Below are 24,733 nucleotides of genomic sequence, written 5' to 3' on the forward strand. Positions count from 1 at the left end.
ACGGATAGAAGATCAGAAGAAAATTCTAAGGTGGTGAAAAGAGCGAAGAGCATTTGAAATAGAAGCTTGACCACATACTAAATTCTTTGTCCCACACCAATTAACTGTATTGAAGAAGTAGTACCCAATAGAGAAGGCACTACATTTTTCGATACAGTTAATTATGGATGGTTCGACCGCCATGTGAGTGTGCACATGTGCCGAACGGACAAAAAATTTAGCATGTGGTTGCTCTGTTAAGTCTTCTATTGTGCGATATCGTTCCATCGATGGCTAGGTAGATTTCTTATTTTCGTTTTGTGCGGATGTTCCAACTGGATTGAGTTGTCGCATACGGTCAACGGTCAGAAATCTTGGCCTAACTATTTTCGATTATCGGAACGATGTTTTGTAATTGATTTTTATAGCCGAATTATTTTTATTATTAAGAGGAGAAATCACCGTGAATTTGTTTTATGAAATGAATTTGCGGCTTTATCGGTGAGGGTTAAAGAGTTGAAATGAAAGACGGATAGAAGATCAGAAGAAAATTCTAAGGTGGTGAAAAGAGCGAAGAGCATTTGAAATAGAAGCTTGACCACATACTAAATTCTTTGTCCCACACCAATTAACTGTATTGAAGAAGTAGTACCCAATAGAGAAGGCACTACATTTTTCGATACAGTTAATTATGGATGGTTCGACCGCCATGTGAGTGTGCACATGTGCCGAACGGACAAAAAATTTAGCATGTGGTTGCTCTGTTAAGTCTTCTATTGTGCGATATCGTTCCATCGATGGCTAGGTAGATTTCTTATTTTCGTTTTGTGCGGATGTTCCAACTGGATTGAGTTGTCGCATACGGTCAACGGTCAGAAATCTTGGCCTAACTATTTTCGATTATCGGAACGATGTTTTGTAATTGATTTTTATAGCCGAATTTCTTTCATTTCAACTCTTTAACCCTCACCGATAAAGCCGCAAATTCATTTCATAAAACAAATTCACGGTGATTTCTCCTCTTAATAATAAAAATAATTCGGCTATAAAAATCAATTACAAAACATCGTTCCGATAATCGAAAATAGTTAGGCCAAGATTTCTGACCGTTGACCGTATGCGACAACTCAATCCAGTTGGAACATCCGCACAAAACGAAAATAAGAAATCTACCTAGCCATCGATGGAACGATATCGCACAATAGAAGACTTAACAGAGCAACCACATGCTAAATTTTTTGTCCGTTCGGCACATGTGCACACTCACATGGCGGTCGAACCATCCATAATTAACTGTATCGAAAAATGTAGTGCCTTCTCTATTGGGTACTACTTCTTCAATACAGTTAATTGGTGTGGGACAAAGAATTTAGTATGTGGTCAAGCTTCTATTTCAAATGCTCTTCGCTCTTTTCACCACCTTAGAATTTTCTTCTGATCTTCTATCCGTCTTTCATTTCAACTCTTTAACCCTCACCGATAAAGCCGCAAATTCATTTCATAAAACAAATTCACGGTGATTTCTCCTCTTAATAATAAAAATAATTCGGCTATAAAAATCAATTACAAAACATCGTTCCGATAATCGAAAATAGTTAGGCCAAGATTTCTGACCGTTGACCGTATGCGACAACTCAATCCAGTTGGAACATCCGCACAAAACGAAAATAAGAAATCTACCTAGTCATCGATGGAACGATATCGCACAATAGAAGACTTAACAGAGCAACCACATGCTAAATTTTTTGTCCGTTCGGCACATGTGCACACTCACATGGCGGTCGAACCATCCATAATTAACTGTATCGAAAAATGTAGTGCCTTCTCTATTGGGTACTACTTCTTCAATACAGTTAATTGGTGTGGGACAAAGAATTTAGTATGTGGTCAAGCTTCTATTTCAAATGCTCTTCGCTCTTTTCACCACCTTAGAATTTTCTTCTGATCTTCTATCCGTCTTTCATTTCAACTCTTTAACCCTCACCGATAAAGCCGCAAATTCATTTCATTTTTAAAACATTTAATTAATTTTCAGATTTTTCAACTTAACTTTTTTGCTAGTGATTTTTCAAATTAAATATATTCTAGAAAGTTTTGGAGACAGTGAAGTTGCACACTTTTGCTGAGTAAACACTTCATATAAAAATTTTGAAGTTCAAACGAGATATCTTAAAAATACTTAACAAAATAATCATTTTTAACTGGTTTTATCCCCTGAGTTCGGAGGAGTTCGGTTATAAACTTTACAGTTTTGCGATCAGGAAGCATAAAAACTTCATTTTTGTTTCATTTTAATTGCTCAAAGAATGTCATTTTGGGCTATACTAATGGTAGACTGCTAAAATAATGACCCATTGGGCACTGACTCTACTATGCAATCAAATAGATTCATTTGATTGGTATAAAAATGTCTATGATTTTGAGATGTTCTCAATCTTAAAATGAATCTTATGCGACCTTTAAAGGAAAACAAATTATACATGTAAAAAAATATAATGAAAATGAGCTTTATCCAAGCATATGTTTTGATTTGACATTCAAGGGCATGAACATGGTCCAAATTAAAAGAAAATCTTAAAAAATTCGAAAAACAAAAAATCGCTTGTGATGCTGATCATTTTTTCACATAGGATTTTCTTAATTTTGTTTGTTTAAATGATAGTTGTTTTAACAACTTTCAATCATTCGTACTATTTGTAACCAACGATGCAGCAAACCTTCAACTTTTGTCTTTGATGTTTTCATTCCTGGGAGCCATGGACGTCGAATACTAAGCTATGCCACAGTTGTCGATTTATGAATTTTCTATTTAAGTATTAATGCACCGCACTTTTATAGGTACCTAGAATTCCTACCAAAAACATGCGAACAAGACTTTTTCTAAAACATTTTAAAATGTCCCGGTTTTTCGCCGATGTCCCGCTTTTTTTTTTTGAAAACCATCTAGGTTAGGAATTTCAAAAAAAAAAATATCTGGATGAAAGAAATTATCCTTTTTGCACCTAGTGTTCCTGCTTTAGGGCAAGAAAAGTGGGTTCGATTCCCATCTCGGTACTGGGTGTTAAATGTTAATCTTAAGTTGTCCACGTCATTTATTCAGTCTGTAGCCTAAATCGGCTAAGACGGTGTATGTTTAAAAAAAAAAACTTTATAGTGAACCTAGATTTAAAATTCAGTTTGATTTTTGGAAAACAATCAACAAGAAAATTGAATATATGATTTAACATCAAGGATTATTATGAGAAAAAATTGAACGCTTATGAATTTATACTTATGAATGCTTAAAATTGAAACTAAAATTATTATACAGAATTTCGTCAGCCGCACCAATAATAAAACTTTTTCGTACAAACTCTAAGCTAAATTGCTTAAAATTTACTAAAATATTATGAATGCTCAATATTTTCACCTCAATTGATTGGCTGTTACATATTGGCTGACAAAGAGAATCAACTGCCCAATTCCCTTTAGTGAACTTTATGTACTCATTAATAAACTTGAAAGTTGCAAAAGTGATTTATATGTACGTTGTATGTGACTTGTTTTGCCCAATTCCCATGAGTGAACTATATGTACTCATTAACGAACTTTAAAGTTGCAAAAGTGATCTATACGTACGTTATATGATACTTAAGTCACATAAAGGGCAGAAAAGTGCTCAAAACGGGATTTGGTAAGTCACAAAAAGTGCATTGATGGGCTTTCAACATCAAATCACCACTTCGAGTTTTAATTTCAGTTAGAACAACATCTAGGTGTGGTCTTGTGGTGGCGTGTTCGATTCTCACCACGATCCCCAAGCCGGGCAAGTTTTTTTTCAATAAGTAATTTAGTAATTCAGTGACAATTTGAACGATATGTGTAGGAAATGTAAGAAAGAAGCAATTAAGCAATTTGTCGAGTTTGGAATCCGGCGCGTGGCATCATAGCGGCACCGGTACAGAACATAGTTAATAATTAAGAGAAGATGATATGAACCGAATCTAAGGGTTCAGTTGAGATAGAGATATATTTTTTGCTCATTTTGCGATTCTTCGGAAGCTGGAAGCTGAATAGACTTGTTTTGGAACTTGAAAGTATCAATAAGAACTTAAATTTTGAGCTGCATAGAACGTACTTCACATCAATTATGGGGCTGAGTAAGCGTTTTTGTACCTGTTTTATGAGACTTTTGGTAGCTTTGGATAGTCCCTGGTGTAGAGGATAGTCTCCAAATCTTCTAAGCCAACGGTCATGAGATCGAATTCCGGTCACGTATGTATGTACACTAAACCGTTGCAAAAAATGACTTTTCGCTCCCATATGTTTTTTCGATGCCTTTTTTGTCACCAAGCATCAGTGTAAAATTTGAGATGATTTGGTTGATTCCTAACTCAGGAATCTCAGGATTCCTGAGTTAGCGCAACGCGTTTCAATCTTGTATGGAAGAAGAAATTTTTGCACATCAATTCATCCAGAAATCAATCATCATCATCAAATAAGCTTGGAATGAAGCCGGTCTTTGATTTTCGGTTTTAATTACTCTTAAGCTTTTTTTTGCTAACACGACAAGCAGCTAAGCATTTCATGAAATGAGTTATAAAAATTTCAAAATAAAAAATCTGAATCCATTGAAAAGTATTTAAAAATGGCAGACTGCTTGCTAGAGCAGTTATTAATTGCATGAAATGTTTATGCAAAAGTAATATAAATCAATGATTTCTCTGGCAATGCAAAGATGTTTTTTGTGATTTTTTATTTCCATCCTACGGTTACACGTTTGTTGCTATTTCTGGCAGCAAAAAGCCAATCATAAAAAGTTATGGGAGGTGTAAAAATTTAAGAATTTGAAATTTCCATACAAAGCTTGCAGCGGTCAAATGTACACGTTTTGTTGGTTGGTGATTTCAGCATTTGTAAGATGCTAGTCATCAAATCTTCGAAAGATGTACGCTTAAAGTTAAGTTGAAGGGAATCTCTTCGATGAAACATTATGTTTCATTGAGATCCTGTATATGTTTGTGTTCGTTTTTTTTCTTTAAAAAAAGGTTACGTCAGGTCTAAGAATGGATCATGATGGTAGAAAGTGTCCTGTTTTTGGACCCTTTACAACTTTTGATAAAATTTCCATGTTTTCAAATGAATTTTTCAAGGTTATTTTTCGAGTATAAGTATAATCAGTATAAGTTCTCTTAAAAATATTCTTAGATGGATTTTCGATATGAAGTTTGATACAAAATGTACCAAACAACAGTGTAAAAACTATCTTTCATAAAGTTAGAAAATCATGTTGTTTTCTAATTTTCACTTTTTTTAATTTTGGGATAAATTTTCCAATGGGATTAAAATCACATAAAATGTTTTTCTTGTTTTGCTTGAATGTAGTGGTCACGCATCATTTTGCTTGGGAGCTCGAGTATTTATGCCAGTAGTGCTTTTCCAATCGTATCATTTTTGGTGTAATACACTTTTCTTGGCATTTTGGCATGAAGTTAGCGCCGAGCGACATTGAAATTTTTCAACCTCTTTTATGGTTGTACATTCCATTTTGAAAGTCTCTAAAATCTGTGTACTCTGAGCAAAAATCAGTGAAAAATCTTCGTCTGTGCAATATCTGGACGACAAATCATGGCATTTGGTTAAACTATCGTATTGAATATCCCTAATATTTAAATGATTGTTAAGAGCACTCTGCTTGGTGTCCTGATTTTCTGTAAAACAGTCGTCCAGATATTTCACTGACAAAGATTTTGCGCTGATTTTTGCTCAGAGTATACTTACAGACTTTCAAAATGGAATGTACACCCAAAGTAAAGGTTACAAATATTCCTTAACTTAATAAACTAACAATTTCACGATAAATAGATATTCTAACGTCTTTTTATTTGTCTGTATTGTAAATAATCACTAACAATTTGCAATATTCCTCTTCGCCTATTGCACTAGAAAGAAAAAACAAAAGAGATTCCTTTGCACCGTCCAACGATTGTCACCACCCAAAAGAAAAATAATACCGAAAAAAAACTGCTGTCGGCTAAGGCCCTGCGGCGGCCCATAGCAAATTAAATGTGTGTCTTGTTTCGTTCGGGCAGCTTCAACCATCATCATTATTCGCAATGGTTGATTAAAACTTTCGGACAGTATAAAAATAGCCTAAGCCGTTTGGCTGCCTTGTTGACAACAACAAACTGCTGCTGCTGCTACTGCAACACAACACAAACGCTCTCATTCGCCGCGGTGAAAATCGAGAAAGCCAACAACTCGGGTGTTTGTTGTGTGTTGTGTTTTTTTTATATGAAGCTGTGCAAAAAAAAAACTGGGGGACCCCAGGGACCGGTTTGCAGTTTTCGGTCGATTTCCGGAAGCTATCTTGCCGAACAGGTTACTCGGGGGAGATACACTTATGAACATTTGTCCTGGTATCTAGAGGATTGTTAGTTTTATAGTTTGAATATTTTAATAAATGACTGGTTATTTAAGAAGATAAATGAAATAAAATTACTACCTTGGTAATATAGAGAACAAGAAATTAAGCACTATAAGATAATACTGTCTTCGTCTGAGTGATCCGATTTATGCTGCACCCTCTTGGAGAGTGCACTGTTGGGTTATGCACTCGCGTGTGTACGCTAGATAGAAAGTTACACACGATGGAGCGAGAACGTGAGATGAAAACTCATTCACAAACTGCATACACTGACTGCTGCAACAACCAACTGACACTGCCTATGCTCACAACACTTTTCCGTAATGCTTCACCAACTATTCCCAAACAGAAGAAGTGACTGTCAGGCGCAGGTGGGCCCAGGTGTGTATCGTAATTCCGTGTATAACAATAGTAAGCTTATAGGTAGCTACTAGAAATGCGGAGAAGCATACAACACCACCAACAGCATTAGCATCATTCACACACAGAGCGCGATATCCACCAGCGCACAAAAACTGTAGTCCACAGAACCCTGCTGGGAGCAAAACGTGCGCGGGTGGGCAACGAGCACGCGTTGTAACACACGGATCCGATATAGTTAGTAACCAACTATCGATACTACCATCCACTATCCAATCAAAGACAGAGAGAGGGAGAGTACACACCCGAAACGGACCACGGATCAACGTGCTTCGATACTAGATAGGTACGCGAGACCAGAGCCAACCAAACGACCGCGATGAAGGAAGAATAAATACTGAGCTCGCTGTGTCGGAGTGCAGACTTTGCGATTCGCAGTTTCCTCCCGGAGCAGAGTGACCGATTGTGGTTCTCAGTTCTCACTTTTCCCTATCAACACATATAGGTACGCAACACGCGATATATGATAAGCGAGGAGGGCGCAGAGGGTTGCTGCTCTCGCGGTTCCGTTTCTGGGCCTAGGTGAGTTCCCTCCAACTTGGTGCCACCGAAAGGGTGACCAGATTGATACTCATGAGCGAGATGTTTATCTTTTGTGTTTACATCAGATGCAAGAATTATTCCAAATGTTAAATATAATATTATTCGTCGTCTACAATAAAAAATCTAATTGTTTTAACAGAGTACTTTTTCGCGTTGCCCTTCTAAACTCAGCTCTATTTGTTCTCTCGTCATCGGCGACTTCAACCAGCGATACCACAAAAAAAAATTGTATCATAAGTGTGTCTTATTCTCACCTATAAGAGTCCCAATGTAACAGAAAGAGAAACACTGATGATACAGATCAAAATGTGGCATCGTTGACTTCAACATGCCCGGATTAAAATCGTGCTCCTCCCGAAGTGGCTTTCTGTGTCCAGACCATGTGCGTTCTTTGTTCTCGGCATCTTCTAGCGTCTACTTAGACACCCTGAGAACAGCGACTTAACATCAGATAAATAATATCGAAAATGAAAACGAACGTATGTTCGACCTCTGCTTCGTTAACGAAGGTTTCAGGATTCCGACGATTGACATAGCTCCCGCTCCCCTAGTCAAAATTGTTCCACATTACCCAGTCTAAGAGGTCTCTATCGATGCCGCAAGGATATAATATGCTCCCGTGAAGAGAACGGCATCCTTCTATCAAGATTTCAAGAACGTGGATTTTGAAGCTATCTCCCACGTCCTTGAATCCATCGAATGAGAAGTTGATCATTGATCGCCATGTTACGAAACGTAGCGTGGCTACAAATCTGCGGGCTCCCTAGGTCACTAAAGAACTGCGGCGACTGAAGTGTGACCGTTCACTATGTTACGGCCACGCTAGCAATGGTGCACCCAGGGGAGCTGACCAAATCATTTATTTAGTTAGGAGTTTAGGGTAGATATAAGGAAATTTCACTCAACAAATTAAAACCATAATAAATATTCTATAAATAAATAAAATAAAAACAGTGAAATTTCATAGCTAGAATAAATAACAGGAGAAATGGCACAATGAATTAATAAAAACAACACAAAATACAAATGTCAGGTACTGCATACAGCCTTTTACAATACCACACGAACCACGACACACCCCTGAATACTCCAGGAGTCGTCTAAAAACAATTTAGACGAGTCTGGAGGAAAATCCAATAGGAGGGAAAACTGCGATCAGCAACTTCCTCTTCCACTTGGATCGAGACCTCGAGGCAGCTAACATCCAAACATCTAAGCTGCAGTACAAAAAGTATAACTTTTAAAAGTGTCTCGCGCGGTTAAACGGGACGTCTTTACCCGTCGCGATAATCCGAGTGTCGAGAGGCTGAAACCACGATAGCGCCAATAACTATCGGGCACAGCCGGAAAAATTATCGAATCGCCGGAACCCAGGTTGAGTGGCCTGATCTTCGTGTTGGACAAATACACGAGGTCTTCAATCACACTGAAGCTACGTCGCGAAAACCACGTCGAAACTGGGACCGCGATAGCAACAAGGTCTATCGGGTCCAGGTGGTTCCATAGTCGTTAAACTGGTGCAGTTAAATCCTCCCGAAGTCTGGAGTTTGACATCGAGGTACCCATTTGTCCTGGAGAGCGTTGGCGGTCTTGACCACGGTGACCACAAACGGCGGTACAACACCGAGCAGCGGAGAGCCAAGGCAAGCAGCAGCGCGCATAGACGGGCCCTTACACGACACATCACACACAAAAAACCGTAAGTCAATTGTAATTGGAAAGTTAGGGGACTTAGGCCAGGTTAGGGATTCAGGGAAAGTGCCAAAAAGTTAAGATAGCCTAATAAATGATTTGGTTCCGGCACTCTAATTTTGAGTCTTTTCTTGGGCTAGTGAGCCGACCCTGGGTGTATATTTGAAGAGTCCTGGTGACTGAGTGGGCTGTAACATGAGGGCACAATGCACAAATCCCTTTACACTAAAGTAGAATACCGCAAACTAAACTCTGCTTATGAAAAAAGTCAGTATGCGTTGCTACCAAAATTATCTGAATCGGTTACAAACGGTTTTCAAGACAAGTCCGAAATCAGGGCTTCCGTCCTACATCTTCCTTGTCAGCGACACAGCGAATTCTGATCCAGAAATTTGTAAACTTTTTGCCGAAAAATATTCTAGTAATTTCACAACTGGGGATATTTTCTTGGAGCAACTGGCGAGGACTGTCGGAAATATATAACCCCTAGGATCATTTTTGAATGGTATTCTAGTCGACGATGCAGCCATCCAGCTGACACCTTCCAGGCATATGTTTCAATCATCGCTTCCCTGATTGTGGAAAGAAGCTCACATCTTTTCTGTCCACACAAAGGGACATAAAATAGATGTGAGTAATTACCACAGAACCTCCGCTCTATGCTCGATCGACAAACTGTTTGAACTTATTGCTTTGGATCCAATTTTCTCATTTTTCAAGCATAACTTCTCTAACGATCAGCAGGAGTGCCACAAGGAAGCCATTTGGGACCGATCATTTTCGTGATCTAAATATTTGACCAGGAACTTTTTCACACCACAAACAGCCAAGACGACATCAACTTCCTGCAACAGCAATTCACTGCTTTTGCTCACCGGTGAGACCGGTTCAAAGACGTTATATTGCCTGAAAAGTCTTTATTGCTGCATAGTTCGTTCTATTTTCGAGTAAAAAAAAAAGACATACACCGTCTTAGCCGATTTAGGCTTTACAGACTGAATAAATGACGTGGACAACTTAAGATTAACATTTAAACACCCAGTACCGAGATGGGAATCGAACCCATGCCATCAGTGGATCAGCGATTACCGTCTTACCACGCTAACCACTCGACCACCGAGGACGTACACACACAGATACGCTCAAGCTGTTTGTCGAAATGCTACTCATGCTCTAGTTATCCCGAACCTTCCCACATCAAGAATCGACTGCTGCGAACTGTTGGATGCCTCTTAGGGTACGACCCCGAGGATTACGAAACCAGAACCTCAACGTTCCAATTCGCCTGAAAAATTACGGGACTAACAGAGCTTTCATGGCCAATTAATTTTAATTTGTTATATTAGTGTAATCACTAGGATCAACATTTCTAATAATAAACAGTATGTATTAAAAGAGTATTAAGGATGGCAGGTTATGATAAAAAAGATCCAGCATAACATAGCTTAGCTTAGCTTAGTTGACTACTCATATCCACCTTAAATCATTGAACTTGAAGTGCTTAGATATGATAGTTCATTTTAAACTTCAGATAACATATTTGATAAGACTTTATTCAACTTACGCACTTCATATTCCATGATCGCTGGCGTGGCTAAGCAGAACAAGTTCTACCTCGCCAATGGTTGCTACTCCGTGATTGATCGAGGCCATCAGCTTTGTGCAAGGGCCAAAAGAATGGTGCTTGGGACTAGCAGTTCATTCACATTGCACAAAACTCATGCTCTCCCTTTGAAAATGATCAATAACGGCGCCGGCCACGTCCTAGTAGTCAATGAGGAATGAAGGAGGGATTGTTAGTTGGATACTTAATAGGATCAAATAACAACCTTTTGTCTCTTTGTTTTCCAAAGATTAATTTTGAAAAATTTAGAAACAAAGGTAAGTCAATATCACCAACTATAGAAACCGTCTATACGTCTGCGAATCTATATTCAAATATCCATGGAAAAGGTTTCGTTAGTAGGGAAAAGGTTATAGATCAGGATCCATTTTGGTTAATGGTGCGATCGGGTTTTCCTACACCTCCTATGCTCCTAGATTTTTCTTAAGGAAACTCCTATTTCTAACTTTGAGGCAGTAAAAAAAGATTAAATAGTAAAGTAAAAAAAATGTATGAATTTTCTTTAAACTAACTTGTTTTCCTAATTCATTCCTGATACATTGATATGTTTTCAAAAACGATCCTTTAGATTGAAGATACTCCTATCAAATTTCGAAGAATATTTTTTTTTTTTTTTTTTTTTGTGGCGTTTAAATAGCTGTGAGAAGCTGACGCTGAAAAGGAAATGTGGGTAGAGGGGTCAGGGAAATAAAAGTTTAGAGTAGGCAGCTTAGAATAGTAAGCGATCTTGAGACGTTGGCTATACCATCTTGCACTTCCTTAAGTCCACTTCGGATGAATATGAACTTAAAGTAGAACAAGATAGTGAACTAACCCCTCATGATACCAGTTGGAGGAAATACGTTGGCGGTTTGAGACAGGTCGCTTAATTAATCCCAACGAAACTAACTGCAGTATTTATATATAATTGAAAACAATAAAATAAAATGGAACGCTCTCACCATGTTATAGAACTCTCCTTGGGATTCGAAACCATCTTAAGGGTCCAATGTTGAGAGGATGTAGCTTGAAGGCTCGTTCGTCATCATAAAAAGGTCACATGAAAAGAAATATAAAAAAGAAAAGAAAAGAAAAAAAGAAAAGAAAAATAGGATATTAGTTCATTTTATCTATCAACATATAATATGAAGCCTAGCTCAAACCAGTAATAATCTAGCTTTAGTATCTTTATCGATATCGTCTACTTATCAAAAGAACTGGAAATGCACAATGCTGTTTTTCTAAAACCTAATCACTTATTCTGGTCAGCCTCTCTGACAAACTATGCTAAGTCTACATAGGGGTTCTATTAAAATATACCGTGTGCCTACTGTAAAATGCCCGAAATCAGTGATTTGGACTATCTACTCATTGTCATTATTCAAAACCGTACATTCTATTATATACTTCCATAGATGAATTTCAAACCTAACCGAAAAACGTAAAAATCTGCTAAAAGTGAATAATTAAATAAAAAGCAAAAAAAAAACGTCTAACCAAATGAAATATAACATTCTTCAAGAACAGCATTTCCATCCAATGAGCCTCTAGTTCTTGTAAAATGCTTGATTTAAGAATAAGCCAACGAAATTCATAAACCGCAAATACACACTTACTAGAGCATTGGGGAGGCGAATACCATAATCTTTACCTAACATCGTAATACTTCTAGCACGTTTTCTCTATTTTTAATTCTATAAGACTAAACCAACTAACTATCTAACCAAACGAATTATGCCCTATTGAAAGTATCAACTTTTATTATGGTAAATTGTGATACTTTCACTACCAAATGTTGCGATTGTTCTGCGGAAGGGAGGGCAAGTGTTTTAACTCCCATTCATCTTATCAACATGGATCATGAAAAAATAGACATCTTTGAACCTACTGCTGAATTTAAACTTATTAAAGATGTCCAGCTCCTCTTCTAATTTAGGCCATATTATGACACCATGTTTAACAAGATTGTGTGTAACGACACTGTCAGGAAAATGATGGTTTGATCTATCATTTTCACAAACATACACACCGCAGCCGTTAACCCATTGCAACTTAGGGTACGGAAATTTCGAAGAATATTTATAAGAAAATGTTTAAATTATAAAGTTTTGTTGATGGATAAAGTGATTTTCCTTTTTGTTCCTTCTAGTTTTTTAACTTGTTATGTAGGTTGTGAAAACTGAATAAGATCGTTTTTGGAAACTCATCAGTGCAAATCAACTCTTTGCCTCAGTTTGATTTCGCGATTGCACGAAGAGAAAAAAGTTAGCCATCCATAGTAAAAAAAAAAAATTACAAAAAACATAAAAAATCACAAAAAGTGACAAGAGTGTCAAAAAAGCACAACAAAATTTAAAAAAAAATACAAATTTGATCAAAATTAAAATTAAAAAAATTAAAAAACGATAATATGTCGATAACTACAAAAATGATCAACAGTGCAAAAAATGAAGAAATGGAGAAAAAACTTTTTTTTTCAAGAAGGTTTAGAAATGACCAAACAAATTAAAAAATCAAGGAAGACTTAAATCACAAAACAGTTGTAGCTAAGCTGTTAAAATAAGGTCCTTTGATATTCGTCACTGAAGATCCCTAACGAAGTCATTTAAGTCCCTAAGTATACCACAAGTCAAATGAAGTTTTTTTTTGCCAATGCTGCCATTCAAACCGATAGTAGGCAACTCTTAAATACAATTTTTTAAATCTGAAAACAAACAAAACCAAGGAAAATAGCCATATTTCCGTAGAGTGATTTCAAAGCATGATCATTATCGTTAGAATTCAAAGTTCAACAATGAGCAACACTTTTACAGTCCATAAAAAGTCGTATTTTTTTTTATTGTGTGTCTAATTTGTGCTAAAAATATTATTACAAGCTGTTGAGCTTTTGCAGATGTTTAAAAATAGTAAACAAACACATACACATACATATGATCTCAATGAAACTTAATGTTTCCTCGAAGAGATTCCTTTCACTTAACTCTAAGCGTACATCTTTTGAGGATATGATGGCTAGCATCTTACAAATGCTAAAACCACCAACCCACAGAAAGTGTACTATGTATGCCGTGACCGGGATTTGATCTCATGACCGTTGGCTTAGAAGACTGGAAGGCTATCCTCTACGCCACGGGCTGCGGCAAAAAACAAAACGTGTTTGGATATTTCAACAGAACGTTTTGAAAATTCTGGTGTTAAAATTGCACTAATGATCGTTCTAATTATGCATTTTTTATTGTTTCTTATTTAATAATATATCTTATTATCATATCATTGCCATTGACAATTGGAATTAATTAGAAAATCTTGACACTATGAGTTTGTTTATGATTCCCGTTAAAAAACTGTTTTTTTTTTCGAACAACATATTTAAAAATATATATATTCAGCGCAAATACTATGGAGACTCTTGAAAAATCTGCCAAATACATCTTCATTAAGAACAGCTAGTAAACTTGACCATAGTTTTGTTTAGCGAAAACTTGTACTTAGATCGGTAGATCGCAAAACACAAAAACCTTACTGGACAATAAATTTCAATTTGAATACAATAAAGGTATACTTAGCTCTGATTTGTATGATTCGAAGAAACTATCAAGTAAAGCTGTAAATTTTCTTCCTTTTCCGGCACCGGCCCCAGCTATTTCAACAGCCAATGCACATCGTCCACTAGAATTTCAATAATGAACTGGGTTGTTAGACCTTAAAACACTAACAAAATTAGAACAAACGCGACGCAAACTCAAATTATCCAACTTCTGTACGAATTTTTGTCTCAAATAACAATTCACAATTGAAAATTAAATAATTTTTCAGGAGTAAAAATCAGCAGCAAAAATAAACACACCCGTCAGTCACGGTCGCCGCCTACTCCTTCAAAAAAAAAAGATCCAGCATAACATAGCATAGAATAACCTAGCATGGCATTGGGTGACTACAAACATCTTGCATTGGATGATACAAAAAGTACAACTAAATCATCAAAACGAACACAAGATGCCAAAAAGAGTATCTGGATTCAATATTCGTTTCAAGTGTTGGCTTGAAAAATAAGTGTAGTACAATAATACAAACCGCGACAAGTTAATGTAATCAAAATGGGGATGATCTGATACAACAAAAAAACTTTTCAGGTGCAGAGAACTCATACGACCCAGGGTGCTGTATTCAGATAGGAAGGGGAAGGAATATTAATATGGGAAATCCTACTTGGCAAATAGGACTGATAAAATGAGTAAAAGCATTGAATTTCCAAAAAGAAATGATCTCATCAAAGTCCACTAAAGGTGTAGAAGGTTTGGGCCGGTGCTGTCTCCCAATTCTTCCTAATTGAAGTCAACTTTAATGAGTTGCAACCAAATATTTTGGAAAATATCTGTCGCCTACAAGCAACGTTCATCGCAGAAATCAGGAAAAACCTACATTTTTCCGCCCATCGCGGATTTTTCCATTTCTTTCTTCCTGTGGTCTAGAAATTGGGCTGCGCCACTGCATTGCTGCAAATACTTCAGATCACTGTCATATACTACATATGTCTTTTTTAAAACACAAATTGTACATCCCGGAAAGCTTTTTTCCAAACTTTACATATCATTACACTTGACATCAATGTTATCCTTTTCAATGTAAAAAAAATTGAAGTATCTCCAATCCATAATTGAATATTTAAAGTATGAGCTACGATCGATGCGCTAAGATCCAAAATAAAAAAAAAACCTTAAGCCAGATTTCTAGGGTCTAAAATAAAAGGTCATTCGAGGTATTTTTTTTTAAAAATCCATTATTTACCTTTCATTAAAGAATTGAATATTTGAAGTATGAGCTACGATCGATGCGCTAAGATCCAAAATAAAAAAAAAACCTTAAGCCAGATTTCTAGGGTCTAAAATAAAAGGTCATTCGAGGTATTTTTTTTTTTAAATCCATTATTTACCTTTCATTAAAGAAGCTTGAAAGATTAGTCTCACAGTCAGTAAAACAGGCTTTGATCGTTTTAGAAAAGTAGATCGTATACCGTCTGGGTCTGTAGAGAGGGAGTTGTTGAGCTTTGCCGCTGCTTTAGGTATGATCACATTCTCTACTACAATCGTGCTTATGGAGAAGCCAAGTGGCGAAACATTCTTGACAGCACTATCCACATGTTCTTGGGATGTTGGTACTCGAGAAATTTTTAGCAAAGAGATCTTCCGCAATCAGAGTTCGCAGTATTGCTATCCAGAAACATTTGAGTTGGAATACCAGCATTATTCCGCTGACTTTTGATATGCATCCAGAACGATTTTGGGTTGGACTTGTGGTTACGTTGTACTCGGAAAAGAGAATTTTGGTAACAACGTTTACTGGCTTTGCTAGAATGCTATGTATGAACGTATTACACTTTAACTATTATTCGAAGAATCACTTCGAACATCTCGTCTGATTAACTTTCAAACTAACTTTTATCAGCACTCAGTCCTTGCGTCAATCAAGTTCGGAAGTGTTACGTGCTAAAAAACCAGGTCGTCAAGTGGTCCACAGGTTTCCAAGTGGTCCGAAACCGTCGCAGCGAAGTATCAAATGAGCATTACCATTTCCGCCACTACTATCACTATTCTGCGCTAAAGGGGCATGGTGTTGATCGGTGAAGATCGACACACCATGAACCTGAACAATATTTTGCAAATTTCTACAAAAATGTTTGAACATCTTCTGATGGGCGCTCTGTATTCTCCGGAGTTCCAAAATTAATTAAAAATTTAAAAAAAAAATTCATAATATTCTCTGGTTGTGAAATTAAAATCTGTTAATAATCATACAAAAGCATAACGCGTTGAAAATTTAAAAGTTAATACAAATGAAAAGTTTTCGAGAAAAATATTCTCTCCGTTACATCCCATTGAATTGGAGCCAGCTTATTTTCAAACCGAGAATCTGATTCCGAACAAGCTTGCAATATCAATCACGGCACGCATTCATGGGTGGTAGCTTGGGTAGCTTTCTTCCGCATATTTTATTGTTTTGCGAAAAAAACCTTTCTCAGAAAAGATGTTTGCCGAAGAAAGAACACAGTCACGAAGGTGTTGGTGAGTTTTCTTTCTCGCCCATCGAGAAACATGCCACTCACGAGAGAATGTCAAGGTTGACATGTTTATCAAATGGTTTATTTATAAAAACTTTGTTTCTAATTTTATGAACTTTTTTAAAAATTTGACAAATCTATTTGCATTTTTTTTTTCTTTGCGACTTTTTCACCCTCTCGAACTTTTAGTTCAAACTGTGTTGATTGATAATTACACGTGATTGTGATTGGGGAAAACCCACAAAAGAACACATGCCCATACTCTCACGTTTTGTTTCTTTTCGTTTTTTTCGCAAATCTCAAAATCCTTCTCATTTTCTCAGTTCGCTCAAACCAAACCAAACGACATGATCCTTTTCTCGCTACTCGGTTGGTGTTGGTGTTATCAACGGAGTAACTCACCAAAAGAAAATCTCCCCATGAGTGCCACAGCTCAAGCAGTGAAAGAATTTCCCATCGCACAGCTGGTGGTTTTCTGGCGTGGAGTGACCGATAAAAAAACGGGGATGTAAAGTAGAAAACAACAATATAAGAGTGGTCGTCGTCGTCGTCGCCGGACCAGACGAGCAAACATCTGGGCAACGAAAATGACGACGACGAGAGAAAGTGGTTGGTTGGTTGAAAGAAGAGATAGAGTGCTGATATGCTGCTGAGCTGGCTGGTTGGTCGAATATCAAGAGAGTGTCTTGGTGAGTGAAAACAAAGGCGGAAAAGGGTTGCGATTTTTTTTTTCTCAATTACGTAGGCCTAGTAAATTAATTTTTGATGACTGGTACTATCGATATTAAAAATGAGAATTTTTAAACGGTTTAACCCTAATTTTAGGTATAACATTAGTTTTACAGTAGTTAGATGTTAAAATGGTTTTCACCATTTTATTTATACAGTGTTTTAGTAGAACTTACGTATTCACGGTTGATAGATGAAACAAGGCTTACCTGTAAAAAGAAACAGATTTTAAAATTATTAAATGTATTAATCGCTGACAATAATAATAAAACTTATGAAGATAATAAACGCCCATTGACTCAGGTTAAAAAATAGTTATAGAGAAAGACCCCGTTCGATTTTGGCCTAGGAAAAAATCTGTAAACTATGACACAGATAATGTGGCGTTATTTTCCTGAAAATTCTGTGAAACCATAGATTTATCTGTGGCTTCGGCAACCTTGCCAGAGCGGTTTTTTTAAACATCATTACCTAATGTTTTTCGCCTTTTCAGGACAAATATAATTTAGACAAACACTATCAATATATTTTTACGTTCTTAAATGTTGATAAATTACAACAAAAATAACAAAAATTATAAAAATTGCATAAGGCACTTAAAAACTATAAGAATTCTAAAACAAATACAAGCAAAAGACAAAAAAAATAAATATAAAAACAAGTAAAAAAATGATGCAAAATGACGAAAATTACAAATATATAAAAAAAAAACAACAAAACAAACATTTCAAACAAAAAAATGTGCGAAACGTGTTAAAACATGACAAAAAGTAATAAAAAATAACTAAAAATTGACGAAAAATGGAACTTATGACAATACATCCACAAATCAAACTGCTGTACTCCAATAATAAACTTCTTTGGAGGTGGAATTATCGGCATGAGATTTTTTGGTGGACCGGCATTAACAAACTTTCTAATAACTGACATTGTCTTCTCAGCGCAACCGCATTGCACAAGGCCGGAAAGAAACCAAATAGAACATATCCCATATCCTATCTCAAGACAAAGCAGGATGGAAACAAGCAGCCAGCAAGGATATTGTCGAATGATGTACCGAGTGCTGTGTATGTATGTGAACCGACATTCTTATGCCATATTCGTTTTCATTCTGGTGGTGCACCGGTAGTGCACCAAGTGCTGTCAAAGCGTTTTTTTTATATGAAGTTGACAGCAGTTGGTGCACAACCATCTTTCCACCAGATGAAAACGAATATGGCATTAGTTTCCAACTGACGGCACAAAAGTTTCCCATTGCCACTAAAAACAAAGGAGAATAAAAAACACCGGCCAAACGGTAGACGGCCATTGCAGTGCGTTTTTTTTGGTTATCGGCAGTGGCAGAAGAACTATGACAATAAAACTTCGTTTACTAACCGACTCAGATGGTGCACTGGGCAAGATATCGGACTAGCAAGCCGAGATGAGAATGATGCAATGAGTTCGATTCTCACTGTATTTTTTTTTTGATGAATTATCCAATAAGTTGAAAATCCCATGAAATGTTTTTTTGTTTCGCTGGAATGTAACGATAATGCATCATTTTTCTTGGGAGCTCGAGTCTTTATGCAAGTAGTGGTGTTCCAATCATATTATCTTTGGTACAGTACACTTAAAGGGTGATACGGTCAAAATTTGGTCAAGGGAAAACGCGTGTAAATCGGTGAAATCGTTTATATAAAAAATCAAATTAAATTTCTTTTTCAAGTTTCATAAGTATAAAATTCAGGAAAAATATTCAGGCAGGCTTCCGCTTTTCCAAATTCGAATTTCCGGGCCTTACGCTTAACCCTTCCTATCAGATTTTGTACATCCACCTTGTCCACCTTCTTCGCCGCAGAAAGCCAGTTTGCCTTGAACTGCTGCTCGTCCTTAGCAGTTTTTTGGTCTTCTTTAGGTTTCGCTTGACAATAGCCCAGTATTTCTCAATTGGGCGGAGCTCTGGCGTGCTGGGAGGGTTCTTGTCCTTGGGAACCACCTGCACGTTGTTGGCGGCGTACCACTCCATGGCCTTTCTACCGTAATGGCAAGATGCCAAATCCGGCCAAAACAGTAAGGAACAACCGTGTTTCTCCAAGAAAGGCAGCAGACGTTTATTCAAACATTCTTTCAAGTAAATTTCTTGGTTTACAGTCCCGGAAGCTATGAAAATGCTGCTTTTCAAGCCACAGGTACAGATGGCTTGCCAAAACAGATATTTCTTCTCGAACTTTGACAGTTTCATGTGCTTGAAAATATCTGCTACCTTTCCCCTTCCTTTTGCCGTATAAAACTCCTGTCCCGGAAGCTTCTTGTAGTCGACATTCACGTAGGTTTCGTCGTCCATTACCACGCAGTCAAACTTCGTCAGCATCGTCGTGTACAGCCTCCCTGATCGCGCTTTGGCCGTCGTATTTTGTTTATCATCGCGATTTGGAGTCACTACCTTCTTGTAAGTCGATAGTTCGGCTCGTTTTTTGGCTCGATGCACGGTTGTAGACGATATACCCAGCTTATTTGCAGCATCTCGGAGGTTAGGGTTTCGCTTGAAACTACCGGAAACTCTCTTTGTCGTCTCAGTGGCTTCCGGTTTTCGATTTCCCCCCGATCCAGACTTCCTGGCTGCCGACAAACGTTTCCCAAACACTTTAATTACATTTGTAACGGTTGATTTGGCAACTTTTAGCGATTTTGCCAGCTTTGCGTGCGAGTAGCTCGGAATTTCGCGATGCGCGAGCAAAGTTTTGATACGCTGCTCTTCTTCCTTGGACGGCATTTTGACAACTGAAGAGTGAATTCCAAAATCAAAATAGGAGCAACATTCTACACACGCACCTTCAAAATTAGGGGTGTTCAGGTTTTTTAAATGCAAAAATGAAAGAAATACGTCAAGTTGATATTGACCAAATTTTGAACGTATCACCCTTTAGAAGCATTAGGTTGATTTAAGTGAGAGTTCAACTTGTTGTATTTTAAGGTAAATTTTTGATATTTAAAAAATAGAGACATTTTCAAAGAGTAAGCCAGTCTAGGACAAAAGCTAGAAACCCTATCAAACGGTAAAGTTTGAATGAAAAAAATAAACGGGAATAGTGCGGGGGCCTAGGGAATTGAATGAAGGCAAAATTTAATTTTTTATTTTTGTAAAAATGTTATAAGTAATGTTAAAAAATTATGCCTCTTAATTTATGCAGCATCATTGTCTATCTTTCGATTTTGATTGTTGTTCGGCCTTAACACATTAAGGACCGCGATGTTGTTTTTATGGACCGCGAAAAAATCTAAATCAAGAAACACCGAAATTCAGCATTGTATATCTCAGAATACACTGGACCAAAAGTTTCAAGTTTATTATCTTTGAGCCTCCGCAAGTGCTATGTTCGATTTTGTAGGATTTCATGATCAATTTTAAATCATTTGAGTTTGTTCCGAATTGTCTTTGCAATTGATAAACTAGCATTTGTAAATATTGTGAAGGTGTTTTATATCTTTTATGATCAAGAAAACTCGTTAAATAGAGACCCATATTACCCCAAAGCATAAAATTCTAAAAAACGACGAAATCGATTTTTAAATAAAATTTCCAGGAGTCTCTGCAACCATGTTCTACGTTCATATGAGTCCAGTAGTGGTTTTAAAAATATAAAACATGCCAAATTCCCCTGAACAGAAAAAATAATCGAAAAATACTGAAAAAAGTTATCAATCTTACCCCGTTTTACGGGAATCAATTATGAAATGAATAATGCCACGTTGAAGTTCAGCACTTTTCGGTCGATTCAAAATAGTTTTATACGGCAACTTGCAAGTTTTTGTACAACAAAAATTGTTGCTGGACTATTTAAAATATCTTTCATTCAGGAGCCTGGAGAGCGCTAACATAAAATATGTTTAGCATTGTAATTGATGAATATAAATGGCACTTTTGTGGATTAAATTTGATATTTTTAATTGATGTTATTGGATAATGTGTTATGTGTTTATTACATAACTGCCGAGTGATGCAGAAATCTGTGCAAAAATGAAAGAAGAAATAACAACAAAAAGTTAATTTGATCAGATCTTCAATTTGATCAGAGTTAATATCATAAAAAAGCTAAAGCGAAAAACGAACAATTTGCAAATATGCAATTTCCAAACCTTCACACAACTGTTCAACCAGACCGCGGCGTTGTCATGTTCGTGGATCAACAACTGTCTAGAGCTAGGGATACGTTGATCATTTCGCCGAAAACCTCAATCAATCAAACACCGTTTAGTATACACCATCACCATCATCATCCCATCATTCCAATTGGCGGGCGGCTTCAGCAACCATGCAACTACAAACCGTGACAAGTTTGGCGAGTTGTTGTTTGTTGTTGCTCCTCGAAGATAGATTATACCTGGCTGGCCGCGTACCGAAACATTAGGGGGAAATTGGCTGCCACGGATATATTGGTTATTCGTTTTGCTTACTTTGCGGCGAGCTTCCATCTGTTTTTTTATTAATCAATAATATTTCTTCGGTTGATCAAAATCGATTGGATTTACTGCCATTACGGTTGAACCGATCGGCTTGGAGGGCTTGGTTTAGATAAAATTCATCAACTTCATGAATATTCAGCAGTGTTGAGTAGACCACAGAGAAAACTAAATGTTATATAAAAAAGATAGTTGAGATAAAGTAAACACGTGAACTTATTCGAGAAATAATATAAAAGTTTGAGCACTTTAAAGATGATACAAAACCAAAATTGACACCCTCTAGCCCTTGTCGAGTATTATGCTAGTCGATCAGGGTTCCATCTTAAACCACCGATGGAAATAGAAATGAATATAAAATAAAAAAAAAAAAAACACTACTCTTTTGGTTGCTCTCCAAAGTAGTATTGCGAATGAGCTGCTGAGGTGTAAACTTGTTTGCGCGATGCGCACCGGGGACCGGAGACCTTTTATTGCTAGTAGTAGATATACAGAGAGTGAAACGAGAAAAGCCCCATCATCGGAGAGAAGTAAGGAAGGAAATCTGACGACAACGACCGACCGCCCGACCGACAGACAACTCGAGGGTCCGAAAGTGAAAGTTGATTCAAGTCGTTTGTAAGGAAGGTAAGATCTTCGAACCCGGGCTCGATCAGCTGGGTTTGGTTCATCAAACTGGTTGTGCGCCCGCCCGCCCTCGTTTGCCCTGGAAATGTGTTGGTACTGAAATGCAAATCGCGCGAATGCGTGTTCCCTCCACGCTGTCCAGTCATGTTGTTGGGAGTTTTTGGAAAGGAATGTGGAGCATCGGGAACGACTTTATTTTCAGGCAAGGTTTGGACTTTCTAGAGTTGGAGTTATGTTGGTTTACAATACAGATTAAAATCTTAGTTTTATTTCGATGGTGAAATATTTTCACCAACTTTAATGAACTCAACGTTTCCCTAAAAACTATGGAACTTCGCCTATAATTCCTTTGATTTTTTTCATATTTCGCTATTTATCTTCTTTTTTCCTCAAAAGGTGAGCTAGAGAACTATAAGCCCACAATTGTTATAAAAAAAACGAGTTTGGCTTCTTAAAGCCTAAATGTATGAGCCGACTCCAATTAAGAATTTACAAAAAAAAAATGAACTGATCAAAAGCTTTAAATTTCATGAAACATATTTTTTTCATATTTTTTTAACTTTATAAAAATCAGTAAACTTGACTGGTTTGGGTAGATATTACATAAAAAATTCTTCCAATACAGTGCTTCATATTCGATTGGTTCCACCTCATGCAAAGTAGTTTTTTTCAATTTTGAACAGCTCGACGCTGTTTTCTTGCTTCAAGTTAGAGCTATTCAGCAAAATAAGTCACTGTCAGATTCAACTGAAGTACTTTAGAAGAAGAAGCATGGCAGAGATATGTTATGATCGCTGATTATGAAATAGACATTTTGTGTGAAGGGTGATACGGTCAAAATTAGGTCAATATCAACTTGACGTATTTATTTCTATTTTGCATTTAAAAAACCTGAACACCCCTAATTTTGAAGGTGTGTGTGTGTGTGTGTGTGTGTGTGTGTGTGTGTGTGTGTGTGTGTGTGTGTGTGGGTGTGTGGGTGTGTGTGTGTGTGTGTGTGTGTGTGTGTGTGTGTGTGTGTGTGTGTGTGTGTGTGTGTGTGTGTGTGTGTGTGTGTGTGTGTGTGTGTGTGTGTGTGTGTGTGTGTGTGTGTGTGTGTGTGTGTGTGTGTGTGTGTGTGTGTGTGTGTGTGTGTGTGTGTGTGTGTGTGTGTGTGTGTGTGTGTGTGTGTGTGTGTGTGTGTGTGTGTGTGTGTGTGTGTGTGTGTGTGTGTGTGTGTGTGTGTGTGTGTGTGTGTGTGTGTGTGTGTGTGTGTGTGTGTGTGTACAACTTTAATCGTTCGGGATTCTGTCCAACAGACAGCAAATTGTTAAAATGAATTCCAATGAAAGTAACGGAATGCAAATTAAGTTCGGTATACCTCAAGGATCTATTTTGGGGCCCTTGCTGTTCATTATATACATAAATGATATTTTCGAAAATCCTTTAAAAGGTAAAATGCAGCTCTTTGCACATGATGCAACTCTGTTACGCACAGTAGAAAATATCGATATGCTAAAATAGTACATTTTGCACGACATCAACATGCTGATATCTTTCTTTTACCTAAATCATATAACGCTGAATTTACAAAAAACTAACTTTATTCTTTTCAACCTACATAAGCAATCTCAAAAGGTTCAAATTTCACTGAATGAAATAGTAATCGAACAAGTATCTAAAGTTAAATATCTAGGATTGATAATTGATGAAAATCTGTGATGGAATGAACATATTCTTCAAATAAGCTCTAAAGTTTCCTCTTTCATTTTTGCCTTTAAGAAAGTACGGCTACTCATCTCTGAAAAAAATAGCTTGGAATGTCTATTATGCTTATATACACCCGCACTTTGCGTATATGAACAGCATATGGGGAAGTGCAGCTTCTGTCAGGCGCGGTCCTATGGGGGTGGTGATCGGGGTGATCACCCTCCCCCCCCCCCCCCCCGCCCATGCGGCAAAACACCGTTACGAAGTACTCGCAAACGCTGGATTTAATATAAAAACAAAGAACTTTTCTTAGTAGGTGTACTTTCGAATTCTCAAATTTTTCCACTCCATGGGGGGTTTGTTCAATTTATTAATCACTTAATAGCTTAAAATTAAAAAAAAGTCGGTCCGCCAAACTTAGACAGTTGAAATTTGCAATTCCCTGGACCGATCTTCACCAAATAACTTTTGTTGAGGTAATTACAGCGTTGAATTAGAATTTGCTGACCATATACGCTGCCGGCCATAAGTTTGGGATCACCCC

At 37.1% G+C, this 24,733-nt stretch overlaps 1 protein-coding gene across 6 annotated transcripts in view; it reads right to left on the reverse strand.

Moving 5' to 3' along the window:
* LOC129750613 (protein boule) overlaps nucleotides 1-24,733 on the reverse strand; it is a 228,862-nt gene that overhangs the window by 166,212 nt on the left and 37,917 nt on the right. For 2 of the 6 annotated variants that reach the window (XM_055745582.1, XM_055745585.1), the window contains exon 1: nucleotides 6,464-6,867. The exons of 3 other annotated variants lie outside the window; for them this stretch is intronic. The gene's annotated coding sequence lies outside the window, so the exon portion shown is untranslated. Of the gene's footprint in view, nucleotides 1-6,463; nucleotides 6,868-7,050; nucleotides 7,100-24,733 lie in introns of those variants that run through there. One more of the 6 variants, XM_055745586.1, reaches the window with a different exon arrangement.

This window comes from Uranotaenia lowii, chromosome 3, assembly GCF_029784155.1.
Source record: "Uranotaenia lowii strain MFRU-FL chromosome 3, ASM2978415v1, whole genome shotgun sequence".
Classification (NCBI taxonomy): domain Eukaryota; kingdom Metazoa; phylum Arthropoda; class Insecta; order Diptera; family Culicidae; genus Uranotaenia; species Uranotaenia lowii.